Source organism: Zootoca vivipara, chromosome 5, assembly GCF_965207765.1.
Source record: "Zootoca vivipara chromosome 5, rZooViv2.hap1.1, whole genome shotgun sequence".
Classification (NCBI taxonomy): domain Eukaryota; kingdom Metazoa; phylum Chordata; class Lepidosauria; order Squamata; family Lacertidae; genus Zootoca; species Zootoca vivipara.
The window spans coordinates 96484372-96504572 of record NC_142588.1 but is presented as its reverse complement, the minus strand read 5'-3'; the positions used below and the strand labels follow the sequence as shown (position 1 = coordinate 96504572).

The 20201-nt window shown below is 48.1% G+C and overlaps 1 protein-coding gene and 1 long non-coding RNA gene across 5 annotated transcripts in view; one reads left to right on the top strand and one right to left on the bottom strand.

Annotated features, from left to right (window-relative positions):
* Positions 1-14868, bottom strand: part of BCL6 (BCL6 transcription repressor) — a 30786-nt gene extending 15918 nt beyond the window's left edge. For 2 of the 4 annotated variants that reach the window (XM_088669877.1, XM_088669880.1), the window contains exon 1: positions 14750-14868. The gene's annotated coding sequence lies outside the window, so the exon portion shown is untranslated. Of the gene's footprint in view, positions 1-2; positions 12546-14749 lie in introns of those variants that run through there. The other 2 variants (XM_035132858.3, XM_088669879.1) reach the window with 2 other exon arrangements.
* A 78-nt stretch (positions 14869-14946) lies between these two features.
* On the top strand, positions 14947-17407 carry LOC132592130 (uncharacterized). Its single transcript, XR_009557545.2, has 2 exons — positions 14947-15611; positions 15809-17407. It is a non-coding gene; the product is annotated as an uncharacterized LOC132592130 (long non-coding RNA).
* Positions 17408-20201: the final 2794 nt, after the last annotated feature.

Genomic DNA, 20201 nt, shown 5'->3' with positions numbered 1-20201 from the left:
ACACAAAAAGCAAAGCAGAATCTCGTGGCACCACAAATCTATCATGCCATAAAGCTCCCATGGACTCGAGCCTATGTCGTCAGATACTCGGTGCAAAATCTTAGGTGGCAGGTATCTAAAAGGAGAATATCGAAAGGTGGGAGTTGAATGGCAATGGAATGCAAAGATTACAGGTGGTGAAGATTACAGTTTAAATATAGTTTCGCTGCAACAGATGCAGTTTGCACCTCGAGCACCTCTCCCGATTCAGATGGGACAGAGAGATGGAGCTGAGTGCGAACCATGTATTGATGACACTTCACTCCAGACCTCCTGATGACAACTCCCAGATGTCAGCCAGCAAAGGGGACAAAATGTGGGACCCTGTGGGAGACCGTAGGACAATTCCTGTGGTGCCAACAATAACCTCCCATAATAGTCAACTTCAAATGTCTCAAGGGCTGTCACATGGGAGATGGAGCAAGTCTGTTTTCTGCAGACTCCTTTGGAAGGTGGTGGAGTCTTCTTCCTTGGAGAGTGTTACGCAGAGGTTGGATGGCCATCTGTCATGTAAATTGCATCCAGTTGAGATTCCTGCATTGCAGGGGGTTGTACTAGATGACCCTTGGGGTGCCCTACAATCCTCTGATCCGCAGCGATGGGAATGGAGGTGGAACCAAAAGCATCCCATACGTTATTGCTTTTTTAATGCCACAGTTCTTTCTTTTAAAGCTAGCTCGGGACGGATCCCCCGTCTTCCCAGCGTTGCATTTTGAAATCTCAATAAAAACAGCGCTGTAAAAAAAATCTGTTATGTGGCTCTTGTGATCTGGCCCTTAAAAACACTCCCACACCCACAAATGAAAAACAGTGTGGGATGCGTGGCGCTGAATTGCAATGCAGCATCTAATTGCCAGCGTAAAAAATGTGTGCCATTACGATTCCATTCCAGAGACTTGAAAGGGAGAGCAGCCCCTCCAGAATGCCGCCTGGAATCTTGCATAATTGCCGCTTCAGATTTTGAAGGCTCAGGGGGGAGCCTCTCTTGACACAGCTCCTCTCAAGCCATCAAGCTTGAAGAGGGAGTGTCAGGGGTGGGTTGCGGCGGTTGTGATGACACAAGACTCAGGGAGCTACCGGCAGCTCGAACAGGCTTGCCAGCGCCTAACATCTGGGCTCAGAGATCTGCGCTGGCTGCTCATTAGCTACCAGACCAAATTCAAGGTGTTACTCTTGGTACACAAAGCCATTAACAACCTGGGAGCGGTTTACCTGGGAGATTGCTTCATCCCAGATGTGCCCACATGATCTCTTCCATCAGTGGAACGGGCACCCCAGGTGCCAAATCACACCTGTTCTGCATGTGTAAGAACTCAATGTTTGAGTGTGACAGTGCCTATACTTTGGAACTCCCTGCCTATTGATATCAGCGTATTCTTTTCAGCACCTGTTAAAAACATTCTTGTTTAGACAAGCCTGTCCTGGTGCTTAGAAACTTGATGTGTGTTTTAACCCGTTTCAGTATTTTGACTTTTTGTATGTTTTCGAGGTACAGTGGTAATTTTTTCTTGACTTTCCCGTTTTATCTTTTTGTAAACTGCTCTGAGGATATTTTTTTAAAACAACCCATCAAGCATTGTATAAATTCCATGAAATAAAAATGAATGGACAGCAACAACAGCAAGAGGGCCCAATGCTCTGCCTCCAGATTCCTGCGCTCAAGCGGGAAAACTTTTGATATTTTTTTAAAAAAATCAATGTTTATATTAAGATTTTTAAAAACAAATAACAAGTCTAGTATAGCGAAAACATCAATCATGTTGCAAAAAGACTTGCCACAATTGCAAAAAAAGATTGCATAGGAGCTGATAAGGTATTTTGGCACGGTTTGCGGAAGAGTGCACAATAAAATCTTGCTGGGGGCCTTCAAAGTTTAGCAACTCCTGCAAAGTTGGCAGAAGTGATCTCATACCCCACATACATGCAAGCACCCTTTCCGAACTCCTCGTTTCTCCTTCAGTTTCTGAAGGCAACCACCCCCTTTCCTGCTCATAGCCTACTCCTGCTTTGCTTAAATGTGCAAAACGTTGCTCCAGTCGCCCATCAGTATGCCCCCACCATCACCTGTTTGTGGACAACCCAGAGGCACCTTGGATTTTCTTGATCTCTCGACCAGAGTTTCCACTTTTTAATAGCTGGGTTGTTTTACTGAGATTGTTTTATAGTGCGTTTTAATTACGGGTGGTATAATGTTTGTGTAATTGGCGGCTACACTTTGTAAACCACTCAGAAGCCTATTTGGGCATGAAATGAGATATGAATTAAATTATCGTCATCATCTGGTCGGCAGCTGCGGGACAAAAGGATACTGGCCTCAGTAAGCCTTCTGTTCTGATTTGCAGCTGTTTCACCTTGCTTAAATCCCTTGCTTAAATCAGCTGGACCAAAGGCAGTTGGGTGTTTGGCTTGTTAATAGCCATTGGGGGAAGCTGTGATTCCTGCAGTGCAGGAGGTTGGACCGGATGACTCTTGGGGGTCCCATCCAATTCTACAGTTCTGTGAAAGGAAGCCCTTGGTCCCCACTTCCACCCTTCGCTAGTTAGGGATTGGAACTATACATTTTGCCATTTTTGAACAGCCTGTTTCCTATACCAAAAAGAAGAAAAGAAAGCATGTTGACCATTAACTCTCCACACCAGACCTCACTTTCAGATGCAGAGAGATCCCCTTTCCGTGCATCTCCAACTCAGCTGCCATTCTCCACTTTAAAACAAAAACCGCTACGCTAAAATTAATCATCGTCACGCTTGCCCTCGTCGGAAAGGGTTTCACACTAAAATCGTAACCACCTTTTCTCTCCGCAAGAGGGCAACCCAGCATGAGAAATACACCACCAAAGTCCCATCTTGCAGTTCCTTTTATTGAAGGAATTTAGATCCCAAGCCAGCCTTGCAATCATTTACCAGCTACCCACCTATTCAGCTGGCACAACAGAATGGAAAGCTACCGGAGTCTCATCCAATCGCCTGCCTTCCAGCTCCACACAAGGTCACCGCCTTCCCTAAGCTGTAAATCCTTACACCAACAGAAGCTGGCCCAATAAAAGATGGACATCAATATCTCCCAATGCTTCAGGGAAAGAGGATACAAAACGCTCGTGCCATTTCTCACCATGCACAAGAGAAATCAAGACTCCTCTAGGGAAATCGTAGGGCTGTGTCCACAATTTAAGAAGGATGTCGATGAGCTGGAATGTGTGCAGAGGAGGGCGACCGAGATGATCAAGGGTCTGGAAACCAAGCCTTATGAGGGACGGTTGAGCGAGTTGGGGATGAGGGAGTTGAGAGGAAGAGGAGAAAAGATATCCGAAGGGCTGCCAAATGGAAGATAGAGCAGGACCCAAACCAATGCATTCAAGTTGCAAGTCAGGAGATTCCAACTAAACATTGGGAAGAGCTTTCTGAGACATTGGAACAGAATTGCTCAGAAGGTTGTGGACTCTTTCCTTGGCGGTAGGATGGCCATCTGTCGTGGATGGCTGTGGTTCCTGCATTGCAGGGGTTTGGACTAGAAGATGCCTGGTGTCTCTTCCAACTCTGCCTTTAGACAGTATCTGGAAAGCAATTCCGTCATCCCCAAACACCCTTCATTCTTCCACTTTTTGACGGCTGCATCACCAACTGCTGCATTTGGGTTCTTTTTCACAGAATCGCAGAATTGGAAAGGGACCCAAAGGGTCATTGGGTTCAAGCCCTTCCAGTGCAGGAAATTTTAACTGCATTTCGTACTGTTTTATATTTCAGTTGCAAGGCACGCCCTCACCAAAAAAAGGTGATTTTTTATTTTTAAAGTATATTTCTTATGCTTCAGCACCACCACCACTGCCTGGAAACTTTTAACATAACTTTTTTGAATCGCGTTAATTGTTTTGGTGGATTTGCTGTCGCTGTTGGCTTTGTCTCTATGCTGCTCGGCTTGATATTACAGTGACTGCAATGTGTTGTTGTTCCTTCATGCTGCTGTGATCATTCTGAGCTCCTTTTTTGCTCAAAAAATGCAAATGCCAAAGCGAATCCGAAGGGACCCTAGTATCCCTTGGAAGGAACCCAGCCGCAGTTGTGAGGGTCTCCCCACCCCCACCCCACCCCCTGGCCGAAGCAGATCTGCAATGGCAAACCGTCCTCCCGGCAGGACAACTTATATGCACAACATGGTCATTGGAATAGCAGCTGCTCTCCTGGCTCTGCTCTCGGCTCGCCCAAGGCGATGCTGAAATCATAAAGCTTCAGCGAGGGCAGGAAGATAGGAAACAACTGCTTTAGACAGAGTCCTAGTGCTGGTCTGGCTAGCTCAGTATTTCCCACACTGGCTGGCAGCAGCTTCTCTCCAGGGTTTCAAGGCAGATATCCTAGGGACAGAGAGAGACTTTCTGCCTGCACACTTGGTGCTCTGTCACTGAGCTATAGCCGTTCCAACGTTGGAAATTCAGGTATATAAGCTAGGCGCCAAATGGCACCTTGAATCTAGGTTGTGGTTGCCAACACAGAATGTCAAGTTTGCCCAGGGGTTGGACTAAATGACCCTTGGGATCCCCTTCCAGTGCTACAATTCCACAATTCTTCGATCTCAACTATATTGCTTGTTCTTACAATTCGCTTGTCCCAGTATGTAAGAAGAGGAAGCACACACGGCGGAAACAGAAATGGTATTAACTACCGAGTAAGGCAGAGGTTTTTAATCCTGGTGCCCAGAAATCTCCACACGGTTGCAAATTGGACCTGCACCAGTGGCAAAACGTGCCTGGCGCCTGGCTAATTTCGAACACTGGCCCTGTTCCTGGTGCTCATGCACTCTATGCAAGGCAATTGGACCCCAAACTGGAGTTCTGCAGCAGATTGATGCAGAAAGAGTTCTCGGAAGAGGGGGAAATTTGGAAGTCACTGATCCTGGCCACAGCTTTTCTCGCAATGAGCAAGATCAGTAAAGATGCTCGCTGGGTTTCCCCCCTCCTGGTGGAAGGACTTGAGAGGCCTTCCTTCTCTCACTTCCCAAGTCGGCCGTCCCCGTCTGCTGTCTAAGACAAGCGACTTGAGATTAGACAGCAGCAGCGAGAGGAAAATGGAGGTGGGGGCGATGAGAATGGAGGCCAACCACAGCTCTGAGCCTCGAAACTCCTTAGTCAGTGCATATCAAAGAGACTTTGATTCTGCCAGCTTCCTCTCTTCCTCCCCTCCTGTATTGTGTGCCTAAGAGGTTACCACACTGAGCATTTTGTTCCAAGTTCCTGTGTGATCCAGTTTCCTTCTAGGAAACACAATGGCAGAGAAAGGGAGCAGGTTTGTTAGCCTGTAACCAGGAAAACAAAAAGCCAGACACACACACACCGCTCTCCACTTAAGAATTGCTGAAAGAAGACTAGAGAGGTAGGAAGCACTTTTTTTTGCAATGACTCAGGTAAGGAGGCCTTCAACTTTGTTAGATGTCCTTCCTCCACTCTTCAGAGTGCTAGGAACATGAGGAGAGGCTCCTGGATTAGGCCAGGGCCCCCCATCTCATCTACCACCTTGTTCTCACAGTAGCTAGCCAGATGCCTGTAGTGAACCCGCAAGCAGGATTCGAACACAACACCCCTCTTGTGGGCTTCCAGCAGCTGGCGTTCAGAATCACTTGCTGCCTTCAACTGCGGAGGGCAGAGCATTGCCATTGTGGCTAGCTGCCACCCTCCATGAATTTGTCCAGTTCTCTTTTAAAGCCACCACCGCCTCTTGTGGGATGGAGTTCCGTAGGTTAACTATGTGCTTCACGAATAAGTCCTTTCATCCAACCATCCAGAATCTTCCAACATTCAGCTTCATTAGATGCCTACAAGTTCTAGGGTTAGTGTTAAAAGGGCGCCGTCTCTGGTGGCAATCACTGCCTCCTGTGGCAGCGAGTTCCACAGTTTAACCCTGCACTGGGTGAAGAAGGACCTTCGTTCTAAAAACATCACAACCCTGCTCAGCGGTGGTGCACATTTTGCTAAATCCATGCTTTGCTTTTCAACTCAGCAGACTCACAAACCAGCTGACCATGAATACAAACATACAGCCAATTACAAATGCATGCTGGCCATGCAAAAGCATTATGAGAAGGTTGCATGCAAGAAGACGCCCGGCTGAATTTCCAGCATTGTCAGTTAAAGCGATCTGAGCATAGGAGCATAGGAACCCACTGGCCCATTGAGCTTAGTATTGTCGGCCCTGACTTACAGCGGCTCTCCGTGGTTTCAGGCGGAGAATTTTCCCAGACCTACCCGGAGACGCTGAGGATTTGAACCTGGGACATTCTGTTTGAAAAGGACATGCTCTGCTACTAAGCTACGGTGCTTCTTCCCACAAAGGTGCAGGCGACATAAGGTATATTTGAATCAAGCAGTAGATCTCCCTGCAAGTAGATTCTCAAGTGCCAAGGTGCTCACCCCGACATGCCCAGCCTTCAGAACTTGCCAACACTCCCCCTTTTCTTCCTGCTCAGGGCACCCCATACCCCCCCCCCCTGACTCACGCACAGACACACACTCTTCTCTGCGCAAAATGTTTGAGTTGTTGTTGCTTTTTCAAAGGCCAATTCCCGTATGCAAGAAAATTAGTCTCTCCCTACACACACACACACGTATAAAAGATCTGATAACAGGTCTGGAAACCAAGCCTTATGAGGAATGGTTGAGGGAGTTGGGTAAGGAGAAGGAGAGGGAATATGAGAGCCATCTTCAAATATCTGAAGCGCTGCCACATGAACGATGGAACAAGCTTGTTCTCCGCTGCTCTGGAGGGTAGGACCCAAACCAACGGATTGCAATGAGAAGGAAAGCATAGCTGCCAAGTTTTCCCTTTTCTTGCGAGGAAGCCTATTCAGCATAAGGGAAAATCCCTTTAAAAAAGGGATAACTTGGCAGCTATGCAGGAAAGGAGATTACAACTAAACTTCAGGAATAACTTTCTGGTGGTAATAACTGCTGGATTCCGGGATTTCACAAACACCCTCCTCCTCTGCCAGGAGCCGCGGGGGGATCAGTGACCCTCCCGGTTGGATTTCAACCAGGGATGGAAGCTCCAACTCAAATGTTCTGAGACAAACGGGATCAGCTATGGACCTGGGTTCAAATCCTGGCTCGCTTACGCAGGCGTGCCAGCTGGTCCTGGGGAAAGTTTGATCACTACATCGCAGCTGCAGAAGGGAAACCTCGGCAGAGATGCAGCAAAAGAGGATGAACTAAGGGTTAGAGTCCTTGGGGATTTCCTTACAGACCAGGCAGGCTAGTTAATTATAGGACAAGCTACATTTTATTCTATAATCAATGGACACTGTGGGGCAGGGACCCATGGGTAGGCTAAGAGGAAAGAGGGAGGCAAGGGGGAACTAGAGGTGTCAATGACTACCAGACCATCTTCAGAAGCAGACCCAAGTTGCGTGGACAACAGAGGTTTGGCAATCGTCGCCTAAAGGGTGCCACAATCCCCATCCCTGGGCTCAACAAAGGGTTGGATCCAGACTTAGTTATGCTTAGAGGAGACCCAGTGAAACTGATTAGATTTCCCCTCAATTACAGTGGATCTGCTAACAAATTTACTAAGGTCTGGAAGCCAACCGCTGACATCTTCAGAAGGGGAGAATTTCTTATGGCCTCCGGTTCATTTGGGCATTTGACTTACAGACGCAAACAAGAACCTCCTAATATTTCAACTGTTCCTCCCCCAGAAAGAGAAAGTCGTAGTAGCATCACCACCGAGAATATTTTGATGGGGTGGGGGACCTTGGACCCACATTTGGGCTATCACACAAAGTTATAAAGACCCCCCGAGCAATTTGGAAGTTGTCTATCTTAAATTTGCACAGTAGTTAATTTTGCATTGCGGTCATTTGATTGCTTTGTCTTTTAATGAAAAGCGCTTTGAGGTTTTCTTTGCATTCAAGCAGTGTATAACTTTTATGAAACGGGTAAATAAAATCAACCTTTGTGTTGGGTGGCTAAGTTTCATGAGAATCGTTTGATGAATGAATCAAGAGCACAGATAATAAAGCAGTAACCATAACATGCAAGAGGTTTTAATAATAATAATAATAATAATAATAATAATTTATATGCCGACAATGAGTAAGAGAACAGATTAAAAGTGGAGGAGGGGGACCTGCAAACAGAGAGTTTTTATATAACCTGCCACTGGGAGAGCGAGAGCAAGAGTAAAAACAGGACTCCGTGGCCGTAACCACTTCCCCAAAGCCATCTCTTTCTTCACCCCCCACCCGCTCCCTTGCCTCCCCAGCAACCACAAGTGAAACTGACCCAAAAAACAAAGTGAAAGTTCGTGGGAGACGAAGGAGGAAGAGTAAACAAGCTTCTCGCACGCGGACCACCGTGCAAATACCAGTGTTGTATTTCGCTCCAACCAGCTCAGACGTCGCTAATGGAACTTCTTCCAGTGCAGAGCTAACCTTTGCCAAGCCAGTGCCCTCCAGGTGTCTCAGATAAAACACCTGGAGTGTTCTGGCTTGGCCAAGGACAACAGAGCCAACCTCGATGGGCCCAGTTCTGAATTGGCTCAGTACTTCCAAGTACATATTTGGAGGGAGGCGGAATTCATTGTTCAGTTTTCCAAGGGTTCCTCGGCACACAGAGACTACAGTGAAACATGAGCAACACAAAACCCATTATCAAGCACACAGAAAGTCCATTTATTTCAATGGGAGGGTTAAGCACGCGTTTACTGAAACTGAAAGGGGCTTTTGCATGGCTGAACTCCTAGGATCAGGTTTTTTTCTGATTGACTGGTATTTTGGTTTTGTTTTTTTTAAAAAAAAGCTAACTCTGATGTGTCCTGCTGGCTTTTGAGTTACCAGCATCTCATCTCCAAATTCAAGTTTCAAAACTGACCCCAGGCCGCCACCAATGAACACCCCCACTCACCTCTCCACACCTTTGCAGAACTCAAAAGTTTTCTTCAAATTAAGCTACAGCTCTTGGCATCCTTTAGTTTGGGAAGCTGAAATCTGATGCTGCATCCACAAGCCCCATTGAAATGAGAAGTTGTGCAAGGCAATCCAGTGGGTGCTTGCATATATAGGGAGACATACTCCTCCAACAGGTAGCTCTCTTGCTGCTGCCCCCAAATCATTTGACTTCTGGTATCCCAGAATTGTCAAATTGAATTGACCCTCCAAGGGAATCTAGCTTCACCGCTAAAGCATCCCTGACGGGTGGCCAGCCAAACTCTGCTTAAAAACCTCCAAGGAAGGAGGAGAATCCACCAGCTCTCTTTCCACTCTCAAACAGATCCTACTCTCAAAAGTTCTTCCTGATGTTTAGTTGGAATCTCGCTTTCTTGCAATCTGAATCCATTGGTTTGAGCCCTACCCTCGAGGCAGGAGAAGACAAGCTAGTTCCTTTGCCGACCTCGCGCCCTCCATAGATTGGACTGCAAATCCCATCAACGTCCCACAAGTGGGCTACGCCTAGGTTAAGGGGCCATGCTTTGAGCTGGGAACCCACGGGTGCAAATAAAGCTACCATTCTTCCAGATACCTATCTGGGAGAGGGCACCAGGGTGATGAAGGCCGATTTTAACCAAACCAGGTGATCTTTGCACAGCCAAGAGTCATCAGAAGACCCAACACTCAGGGGATAAAGATCTATTTCCTTTTACAGGTTGCCTGAGGTGCTAACCTCCGATTTGGAACCAAATGTAATCCTGAGAGTTGATGGACCCTTTCCCGGGTGAAATTCTGCACTTTGCCCCCCCACCACCACCTATATGAGAAGACCTTCTACTTGAGAGTAGTTACCCATCCATTCAGCTGGATAAATGTCAGTTATTGATCCAGGTTCTCTCTCTTTTCAAATAGGTTGTCTCAATTTACTCTGAAGCAAACTTGGGCATCCCCACCACCATCACTCCAAGGGTTGAAGGCAGTCTGTAGTTTGTATTCCTCCTTTAAAGCTCTCCCTGCGGCGTCGCAAACAATAATTAAAACTATTTTTTAAATTTTAAAAAAAACCCTCCGATCAAGCCTCTCTTTGTATTTTGATTTGATGGAAGTGGAAAAACACAAGCCTTGTACTAGATGGTGAGGAGGTTTCTCCTACTGCCAAACTCGTCTAGTGTGTCAAACCCTGGAGCTTCCTGGTTTGATTGTAAGACCCAGGAGTCAGGAACCTGCAGTTTTCCAGTTGAAGCTGGACTCCAACACCTGCCTGTCAGTCAACCCAAGGATGGCCAACGGGATGAGGAGAGGCCAGCGATCATCTAGACGACCAAGGTCCACCATTCCTATTTTAGACTCTGCGAAACTCCTTTCTATTGCTCATATACATAGTTTAAACGTGGGGCAGAACCACACATAAGAACATAAGGAGAGCCTGGCTGGATCAGGCCTACGACCCATCAAATCCAGCATCCTGTTCTCACGGTGGCCAACCAGATGCCTTTCTGGGGAAACCTACAAGCAGGATCTGAGCACAAGGGCAACACTCTCCCCTTCTGGGTCTCCAGCCCTTATTCAAACTCCCTGGTCTGCCCGTGGTTTTGAAGCCTCGCTTTCCCCATCTACAAAATGGGCCTCTCATGAGTTTATTTTAAACTCATGTTTTAATTTATTAAATTTCGATACAGCCCTTCATCTGAGGGTCATAGGGCGGGTTTGCCGGTGGACAGAGACGATTCAAAGCCAAAACAAAACTCCGGAAACAAACTCTAAAGCCTTTTGCAAAGCGTTTGAAAGTTGGGCAAAGACTGCTTTATACAACAGGCAGCACCTCACCCACAGCACAGGGGCAAATCTCAACAGCACTCTCCACATTTCACAGCACCCATAAGGGAAGGCTATTTTGCAATACAGTATGCACACCCCACAGATTTGTCAAATAGGGGGCAGGTTGGGGGGCGGGGCGGGGAGGGGAGAGCGATCCTGCTCGGCTATTCCACATTTAACCACCAGAGGTCAATCTTGCCCCACACACAAACATACCGATTTAAATCAGAAGTCCTCCGCCCCCCCCTCCAACTCACAACAAAGTTTTCCCACCCCCCACACTCCGGAGGAGAAGACACTTCTAAACACCTTCTGTCATGTGAAGGACGGGGAAACCCTCGATTTTTTTTTTAATAAAGAGGTTTAGATTTCTAATAACTTTCCCTTACACCTGGGTAACTTTGTCCCCAAGAGAACATGATTCCCCCCCTCTCTCCCCCCCACTCCAGCTTCCCCCACTGGTAAATATAGATCGCTTTATTCTAAGGAAACGCTTTAAGAAATTTACAAAAAAAAGTGCAGGAGGGGGAGAGAGCGAGGATTGAACTCTTGAGAGTTGGCTGCGCTCGATCTCCTTTCGCCTTGGCCGCTCCTTAAGCAAACAAACAAGACTTTGCCACCTTCTCCATGGCCCAGCTCTCGCCCTCCAAAGCATTTCAATTTTAATTTGGGGAGGGGGTAGCAAAACAAACCTGCACCCCTGACTCGTGGGTCTCCCCCCCCCGACCTTGTCCAAACCCAGATCCTAAATTTTGCCCCCCTCTCTCTGCAGGGATTAAGGAGATCAGTTTACAGACGGGTAAGTGTTAATAAAACGCGTCTCCTTCCCCCGCTATTAATTCCTGTGTTTCCTTCCAGGAACGCTTCTTCCAAGTGTCTGGGTTGGTTTGTTTTTTAAAGGGGCCGTTCTGGAGAGGGATGGGAAGCCTGGAGCAACCAGCGAGGCTTAACTGCGCGGTAACTGCCCCACTTCCATAGTCAGGGGGTAGAGAAAGTTGGGGTCTCCTCCCATCTCACCACCACACCTATTTCAAGGCTTAATGTCTAGGGGAGCGGAGTGGCAAAATGTGGCTAGTATGGAATTGAGGAAGGGGTCTGCTATTCCAGGGTAGGTGACTCCAGAGTAAGATAGCAAAATGACACACACACACACACCAAAAAAAAAAATGTAAACCGCACTCCAGGCTTGCCTGCCTCTTGGCTGATCTTCCCTTCACCAATCCTAACGTCCAGCAAGAACATCTATATATTAAATTCTAGTGTTCCCCATATCTATTACAGGTATCTTTCTAATGCAATGGGTTTTCTTCTTCTTCTAAAAGCTGGGCTCGTGTTTCGGAAACCAGACTTCCCTACATCCTTCAGAGAGGCTCATTTTTTAATTGTTTCTTGAAAATAAAGTCGCGCCACATTTGCTATCGGGCGTGGGGGGGGGGGAGAGAGAAGAAGAGAAAACAGGGATTAATATTAATCCAACAGCCACCTCCACCAGGCAGACTCTGTTTTCATGGCACAGCTTCTGTTCCCAGGCTCAGCTGGCTGCATTTCTCTCTCTCTCTCTCTCTCTCTCTCTCCCCCCCCCCCCCGCGCCACCGTCCCCACGCACACACACGCCGGGGAGCCTGGAAACATTCGCGCGCCGGCAGGACCCGACGCGCGCCAGCCTACATCGAACGCAGATGGAGGCTCCTCGGGGCCGGGACCTGCCTATTTTTCGCTCAGGAAAAACACAACAACCCGGCGCCCGCGGAGGCAGGAACGCGGATATAAATAAACAAGAGGGTCTGTCCCCTAACTTTTTTCCTTCACCCCGCCCTACCCAAATATAACCCACCCTGGAGAATTATGCTGCATGATAAAAGTCTCCCGGCATCGCCAAAGTATCCAAGATGAAGGATTTCGCCTTTCCTAATATTTTGCAAAGACATGAGTCCCCCATATATTCGTCGCTCCCCATATTTTTAAAGAGAGAAACAAAACGCACCGTGGCAAAAAATTTTTTTCCTACAGCTGCATTTTAAAATATATGTTAAATACACACACGCGCGCGCGCATATATATACATGCACATGTGAAATTGCGGTGCGGGGGGAGAGATGTTGGGACCTGCCTGCCTCTCTGGGTTTACGGCCGGCGGAACCAGACAGGTTTTTCTTTGTTTTTCTTTTTCTGGGGCTGTTATGGAAGGGGAACACCAGCCTACGTTGGGTTCGTGCGCGCATCTTGCGCGCCGGGCCAGAGACCTCCGCCTCCCGCGCGCGCGCCCGCCCGCCTTTGGAAGAGCCCCGGCGCTCTCCGGCTTCGCGCGCGGCGCTCCGGCGGCGGCTACCCGGGCCGCGCCGGATGACAGCCGGCCGCGGAGGAGGAGGAAGGAGAGAGGAGGAGGCCGGCCCGGCCATTGGGAGGCGAGTGGCAGGCACGCAGCCCCGACAGCCGCAGAAATACACTCAGAGCGCGAGGCCAGAGAGGCGCCCCCCTCCCTCTCCCCTTCTCCGGCCCCGATCCCGGGAGACGCGCCGCGGCAGGTGCCCAACGCGTCGGGACCCGGCCAATCTTTTGGGGGGCGAGTTGCCCGGACATAAGTCAGTCGTAACCTGGCTTTCTGTCTGCCCCCGAGAAAAGACAAAAATGGATTTGGGGGGGGGGGGTGTTTTCTGAATGTTTCCTCGGGAGTAAGCCCCATTGGGGAAACCCCTCCACCCCAGCGCGCAATCCTATATATGCACGCTTTGGTGGGATTCGGAGCGCCAGCCGGTTGCATGTTTACTTGTGCTTGTTTATTTATATTTGGGTCGCCCGGTGGAACAAACAAACAAACAACCGTCCCCTCCTCCTCCGCTTCTTTCCCTTCCCCGGCTGCCCTTGTGCGTTGCGCCCGCCCGCGAGGCCCTGGTCGGTGGAGCGGCTCCAGGCGAGCGAGGCGAGCTGGCGTTATCGAGCGCCCAAAAGGAAAGAGAATAGAGGGGGGAGAAGGAAAAAACAAAACACGTTTCGGGGGAACCAGTTTTGCAAAGTGATTTTTTTTAGAAAAATAAAAAAATAAGAGGGTGGGGGGAATTTGAAAAATGCCTCCATGGCCAAAAAATATTAAGACCCGGTCACGATGGGACAAACACGAGCAAAGCCGGTCGCCGGCTCTATGCATGGAGAGGACTCGCGGAAAAGAAGTGCCCTGCTCGGCTCGCCCGGTCAGCACAAACACCAGCTTCCCCCGGAGCTCTCTCGCGCGCTCTCGCTCTCTCTCCCTCCCCGCCAGCTTCCTTCCCCGGGCAGCCCTTCCAAAAACACAGCCCAGGAAGCACGCGATCCCAACACAACAGCCACAATCCTCGGCAAAACGCCCCGCGCCTCCTCGCTTTCCAAAATGAAACTGACAAGCGTCAAAACAGCCCCCCTCTCTGCTCCCTGCAAGCAGAAAATGACCAGCTCAGGAGAGAGAGGCAAGCAGGCAAACAGGCAGGCAGCAAACCCCGCCGGGGAGACTGGCCAGCATGGTTTCCCCCCCCCCTCCTGGTGGCTCTGGGCGATTGGAGAGCAAGGGGGAGCCCTGCGCGTCCGCCTGCCTGCCCGCCTTCCACCTGCCGCGCCACGGAGAAGGAAAGAGAGGGGGGCACACACACACATACAACAAGAGAAACAGACCCCCCCTTTGCAAAAGCACCGGCGCCCAACGGGACCAGAGCCTTTTCCCCCCCCCTCCAGCCACCTCCCCCTCCTTGCTCAAGAAAGCCCCCGATTTCCAGGCATCAAAAAGGTGGCAATGGGATGGATGGAAATGAAAGAGGCGCAGCGCGCAACGGAGCCCTGGCACCGCCGTCGCCGCCGCCAGCATCTTGGCTTGCTATTATTGCTCTAAATATTATTATGGTTATTATTATGGTTATTATTAATCATCCTCATCCAACGAGGCCCCGCGCAGGCAGCAGCAGCAGCAGCCCGGACAGCGGCAGCAATGCAAAGCAGCGAGCGAGCGAGAGCGAATCACCTGGTCTCCGCGCTTTCCTAGAAACTCCTTGCATCACCACTTCTAAGAACCCCAGTTCTAAGAATCAACACAGCTCAATTCTCGGAATTTGAGCGGCGGGCGCTACCATCGCAGGCAGCCCGGGGAGGATCCCGGGGGAGGGCTTTCTCCCAGGAGGGGCCCAAGGGAGCCCGGAACCCACTCGGGGACGCCCCCGGGCTTGGAGAGAGGCTTATGAGAAAGGTCCCCGAGGAGACCCCCGGGGAAAAACTTGCGGGAAGGGGCCAGGAGGGAGGTGCGGGGCCCGGGCCCCCCCCGTCGCCGGTGGTAGGTTCCTCTCTGGCAGTCACGTGGGGACCTTGCCTACCGTGACGTCAGGGATCGGCCTCAATACAATGTTGCAGAGTTCTATTCGCTTTCCTCCCCCCCTCCTCCCGCCCTCCTCCCCCCGCTGGAATTCTGAGAACTAATTTGCTTGGCGGTGACATAAGAGAAATCCGGGGATCCGGGGCGAATTCCATTTCGCAGCTTCGGTCCCCACCCCCCACCCCCACCCCAGCATCTCTTTAAGGGGAAAAAAAAAGCTTTAACATCCCCCCCCCCTCGTTCCAAAGGCTTTTGCATTTGCTTTTCAGGTCCTAAGCAAAGAGAGAGGGAGAGAGACCCAAAACATGGTGATAATAATATGCAGCTTTTGATTTGGGGGGGGGGGAGTTGTTGCTTTGACTTTTTTGCTTTTTTCTCTCTCTAACCCCCCCACCCACCCACCTCCGCCAGCAATATTCAGTAGGAAAGGGGAGAAAAAGAAACGAGAGCAGGAGGAGGGCAAAGAGAAATCCTCGTTGCGCCGCAGGCGCTGGTGGGGGTGAAGAATTGGAGTAAGGTTCGTATTTTTTAAAAAACTGAAAAGGGAAGAAGGGGGGGGCAGACCTACAGTTTTTCGGGCTGAGAGCGAGGAAGGAGGAGGAGGAGAAGCCCGTTCAAAAATAAGACACTTTTGTTTTTCTCCTTTGCTTTACTGGGGAATTTTGTGTGTGTGTGTGCAAATACCTTGTCTTTTTTATTATTATTTATCGACAGTGCGTTTGTGGAACGTTCCCTTCAAGCGAGATCTGGGACTTGCTTTTTGCTTTTTTGGAAAACGTCTCCTCTGGGCTCTTGTGATTTCAGAGAAGAAGGGGGAGGATTCGCTGTGAGAAACAAGGTCGTGGTTTGTTTGTGGATTCTTGCTTTTGTTTTGTTTTTTTCCCGTTCTAGATACTTTTTCTAGAAGTTTTTCAGTTTTGTGGGGTTCCCCCTCCGCCTCAAGTGGCTCTTCTATAAACCGAGGACTCTGGATCAAACTCAATTTGCTGGGAGGACTCACTCTGCTATCTTTCGGAAGGATTCTGACGTGGTGGTTCGCTTCTGGGACGCTTTACTTTTTTCCCCTTTCCCCTGTTCAGATTGTGGGCCTACAGGGGTTCCCCAAATGGGCCAGATCCTTTCCTCTTTCTGTTGCAGAGGGAGAGATGCAGGAGCAGCCCGCTTTGCTTATCGTGGAGCCGCAGGCGGGCCTTGCAGCACCCACGCCTGGGTTGCAGATGTGGGGTGGGAGAGATCCAGACCCCCGTGTGCCCTGCAGGCTGGGTCATAGCAGATCTCTGGCTTTGAAGGGGAGTTTTGTGTGTGTGTGTGTGTGTGTGTGTGTGTGTGTGTGTGTTTGGAGGGGGGGTGTTGCATCTGGAGCAAATGTAAAATGAAACCAGGTTTTGGGAATCCCTGGCTGTCAAAACAGTTTTCTGCCTGGAAAGCTTGTCCTTGATTAGAAATGAGAGCAGTTTAATGCGGATCGTTCTGTGTGCTCCAGAGTCTCTGCAAAGCCTTTTTTTAAAAAAAGTTGTGGATTGAATATTATTGCTAGGAATTATTATTTTTTTGGGGGGGTGTTATTTGTTCGCTTTGTAGCATTTCAGAACTGCTTCTGTGTTTGTGTGAACAGGCCTCCCTTCTTTTTAACTGTTGAAGGAGACTTTAGACCTGGAAACATAAGTAGATTGTAAATATATATGTATCTCTGCATGGCCTGGGAGGGGGCATGGAGGGGGGAGACGGTTTGCCAAAAACGATGAGGGTCAAAGGTGTTCTTGTTCTTGTTTTGGAACTTATGAAGTTGCAGATGTCTTTCCGACTCTCCCTGTATCTGGGCCTAGTCAGCATGCCGTCCTCTCAAGCTGAGTTCTCAATTATTTGTTTATTTAATGATAATAAACCTCTAATTGTGATGAGATTGTGGGAGGATCTATAAATAGCTCAGCGACTCTTTCTCTCTTAAACTCTCCCCCCCCCTTTGACAGAAGGGGGAGGGGAAGAGAATCAAGGAAGCTAGATAAACTATGAATGGGAATTTGTTTACAACAATCTCTCCAAGTTTGAATCACAGCACAGTCACACTGGCTAATCAAATTGCTTAGGGAAACTGATTAAATGACATGCAAATTGTTTGAAACACTCAGCTGTAACTTCTCTCTCTCTCTGTGTGTGTGTGTTTAATTCTCAGTATAAATATTGCATAGATCCGCTCAGATCTTTGAGAAAGGAAGAAACATGCGTGATTTGGGGGTTATGCACTTTCCAACGATTGTCTTGCAGAGAATCCAGACTTTGAATGCCGTTTAATAAAAAATTGCAATACAGGAACACGGATTTATCTCATTTTGTAGATTGCAGAGCAAAAGGGCACAATGTTTTGGTGGATGTCTGCAAGTAGAGCCATAAATCAGAGGGATGATTTGCCCCTGCATTTGTTTGCTTGTGTGCAGATAGATAACAACTATATTTACAAGTTATTATTATCCTGAAAATAAAAATCTATATTTTCCCGAAATTTAAATCTCTCGAGTTTGAGGCAGTAAATGGGCTGTTTGAACGGTTTGGCATTTGACCCCCTTATTGCTTTAGCACAATCGCAGTTTGAAGGAGTAGACAAAATTCCTATTGTGTTTCCTTGGAGTATGAAAACTCGTTTCAAATTCATTATTGCAAACCATGCTCCCACCCACTAGATGACAGGACGTCAGCCAATACAGAGCCAAAAAGCATATAAATGCATATGTGTGTCGTAAATAATGGACCATACTGGCTGAAATTATTTACATGGATCCATGCCTGCAGCCCCAAGTAAAATGGACCTCAAGGCTTTGAGTGCTCCTCCTATTTGCGCTCCTCCCTGTGTTACATCCCCCGCCCGCAGCCTAATATTTCCTCCCTATAGGCTGATTTTAGGTGGAGAAGAAATGTATTATTCTTCAAAGCCATTCCCCTTCAGAGGTCAGAGGGTACTGTTCCTAAAGTAGCCAGAGGGGGCACTGCAGAGCAGGAGGGAAAAGCTGTGAATCGCCCTAGCAAATTCCCAGCTGGGTTTCAAGGGCTATTCTCAAGGGACCAACTTCCTTTCCGCCCCCCCTCCCCAGCCCACCAACCCTGCAAAGCAAGCGTCTTTTAGCAAGTGCACACAAACACACACATTGCACCTGCTTCCATGTTTTTAAAGCCTCGGTAGAGAGGCCCCGAGAAAAGGATTTGGGTAGAAAGCAGCTGTTTGTTTATTTGCAATAGAGAAAAAGAAAAGAAAGGGGAGGAATACCTGATTTCTGCCATTTTTCCATCACATGCTTTGAAGTTCCAGTGTTTGCAAAATATCCCTGCGAGGTGTCATCTCCATAAGTATCTGTCCTGGATGCTTTAGCTGAGATTCCTGCATTGAAGGGGGCTGGACTAGATGAACTCTTGGGGGTCCCTTCCAACTCTACGGTTCTATGATTCCAAGTATCTGGGAGGGCTCCCACCTCTGTTACACCCCCATTCCCCACTTTGAAAGTGGAACCTGCCAATTTTAATATGGGAATCACGAGACTGAAGGCCCTCACACAGTTGACTGCGAGGGGGAATTGTCTTATCTAGATCTGCAGCATTGAGAGCCCTAAAAAGACACGATATAAATACGAAGCAAAGTGTGTATGGGGTAAAAAGGTATTGACAGGAGCCTTGATCAATAGGTGGCTATGGAATTCAACCACCCACCATGCATACTGGAGATGAGGGAGAGATTCAGTTCGGTTTTGCATTTAAAGGCAAACTGACCTAATTTGCACTTTCTGAAACTATAAGCAAACCGAAAAGTGGAAGTATCCTTTGAAATCTGCACTTTTCCTGAATTTTGCAAGGCAGTTCTACAGCCCAGTAATGTGTACAAAAATGCATATCCTGGGGCAAAGTAGGCATTAAATGCATACATTACTGGGTTTTTTTCCTTTCTTAAAGAAATCATAACAATCTTTTCAATAGGAGCAAAAGAGAAAAATCATGGACAACTCTGGCACAATGCAATGCAGCAAAATTACATGCAATATTAAGTCTGCTATACACCTGAAAGCCCAAACTAAGTCACTAATATTTTCAAATAAAACTGCCATGCAGATAACTGAATCCCTGGAGGCTCTCTAAACTCCACCATTAATAAACTTTAAGAAGGGATATTGTTCTTTATCAAACAAGCTGAGTTCAGTCTCCCCTTGAATTAATCAGCTGTGGTTAGATGTTTCAAGAGATGTTTAGGTGTTTCGAGAGAGCTATACCTCATGCATTGTTACAACACATCTCTTCTACATTATATTGTAAATTACCCTGTGATCTTCAGATGAAGGGCGGTATAGAAAGTTAATTAATTAATTAAGGCATTTGCCCTTTGCATTTCCAGTCCTTGCCTAACAGAAGCCAACAGCAGAACTGCCCAAGTCTTATTTGATGCTGCAGGATGTATAGGAGGGAAATGTTTTTGCAAAAAAAAAAAAAGTTTATTAAGCAGATCTGCATGCAAAATTGTGCACATTAGGAGATATTTGCAGTAGTGATGATTTTTTATGAAAACTTTGGAAAGTGGTTTTGGTGGTTTTTTTTATAAATACTGATATGGAAACGTGAACTGAATTTAACATTGGAAAAAAGGAGAAACTGAAACTGACCGTTTTGCCCACCCTGAAATATAATCAATAAGGTCCCTTATATTTTGGTTCTGTCTGCAGCTGGTTCATCTATATATTTTCATCCAGCTCTCACTGTGGATCTTGCCCTTTCCATCAATTTTGCTTCATGCAGCTGAGGAGGGAGTTTGGCTTTCACCTCAGGACTCTGCCGGCTAAGTCACTCATTTTTCCCATATAAGTGAATGGAGGAGCTTTTGTTTCATCTGAGAGCAATCAGGAGAAAATGGGGTGGAGGACATCCACTGTGGCCAGCGGGGATGGGCTGGCCCTGCGTGCAGGAAAAAACCCACAACAACAACAACAACATCAACAAGTGGGCATCTGCTTTACATTTGGGTTGGAGCTGCTATTTCTGATCGGATGGAAATTAAAAAGGGCATATTTGAGCCTTGGCTCCCCAGCCAAATGGCTCATTCCTGCTTGCCCACTCCCTGGCCTCGCATTCGGAG